The sequence below is a fragment of the Pan troglodytes genome, chromosome 7 (genome assembly GCF_028858775.2).
Source record: "Pan troglodytes isolate AG18354 chromosome 7, NHGRI_mPanTro3-v2.0_pri, whole genome shotgun sequence".
In the NCBI taxonomy this organism is placed as follows: Eukaryota; Metazoa; Chordata; class Mammalia; order Primates; family Hominidae; genus Pan; species Pan troglodytes.
The window spans coordinates 68361036-68362196 of NC_072405.2; the positions used below are offsets into that span (position 1 = coordinate 68361036).

The 1161-nt window shown below is 40.1% G+C and overlaps 1 pseudogene; it reads left to right on the forward strand.

Moving 5' to 3' along the window:
* The first annotated feature begins 692 nt into the window (after nt 1-692).
* On the forward strand, nt 693-912 carry LOC107976501 (small integral membrane protein 15-like; annotated as a pseudogene).
* The last annotated feature ends 249 nt before the right edge of the window (nt 913-1161 follow it).

The following is a 1161-nucleotide window of genomic DNA, read 5'->3' on the forward strand; positions in this document are numbered from 1 at the left end:
TACCTTCCTGCTTCTAGTCTGGAGGTGAGCTGGGAGTGGAAGTCTGGGTCCCAGGCTCAGTACATGACATAGGGAAAGCTGCCAGTAGCTGTTGCCATGTTCCCTCCCTGTGCTCAATGCAAGTGGACACGGTGCCAGGGTATTAGATGTTGCATGGCAAGATGAGGCCCAATTCCCAGAGACCCTATGCATCATGAGGCCCTGCAGGGTCTGCTGTGGACTGAGGGGCTCACATCTGCCATGAACGCCAAAGTTTAGAAATGAAAACCATCTCATGTGTGAGGGGCTATGTTGAAGGAGGGAAAGGCGTGAACAAAGGGGTAAACTCAAGAAAGGAAAAAAAAAAAAAAAGGAGAGAGTGCAGATGGCAGGAGTGCCACCAGCTGCAGTTTCAGGTGCTAAATAGGTCTGGTCCACAGGTCAAGCTCTGTCTACCCCTTTTAGAAAGATGAAGGCATATTATCTATACCTGAAGTAGGAGAGGCACTTTCATTTGGTCTCTAATTGAAATTTCAGCCCCAAATTGAGATTCACAGGCAAATTTAAACCTTCTCTCAGAAGTATATGGTAGAACTACAAGAGAAACAAACAACAAATGCTCATCTGAAATTTTGATTGTCTCACTAGTAATCCCAGAAAAAAAAATTAGAGGCTATTTCTCAAGCATATGTTTTCTTAGGACTAATAAATAGATGTCTAATATAAAGACTTGGGCTGAGTATGTTGTGGAATAATGTGCAAAGGACCCTTCCAGCTTTTTAGAACTGATTTTGGCCCTTATTCCACTGATCCTAGGAAATGTCATACATCTGGAAACTGTTCAAAATGATTGAAGCCAGGAAAAAGGATCAAAAGAAGAAACAAAAACATCAAGAAAATATCGCAAAAGCCAAACAACTGAAAAAGGACTGATGAAAAGAATAGGCTTTGCAACTAGAGAAAACCTTGAAAGAACACACTATGGTTTCTTCTCTGGTTTGTATGATAGCTTATTGAGTAAGCAGTCTGACCTTACAGAAGAATCATATTAGTAATTTTTAATCTTGAGTGTAGTTTTAGACTCTGTTGACAGTCATTTTAAATTAGCATTTGCTAATCTACAAATCCTTTATAATTAGTTAGTCATCTACCATTTTAAGGCCTATGTACTAAAATGAAAAC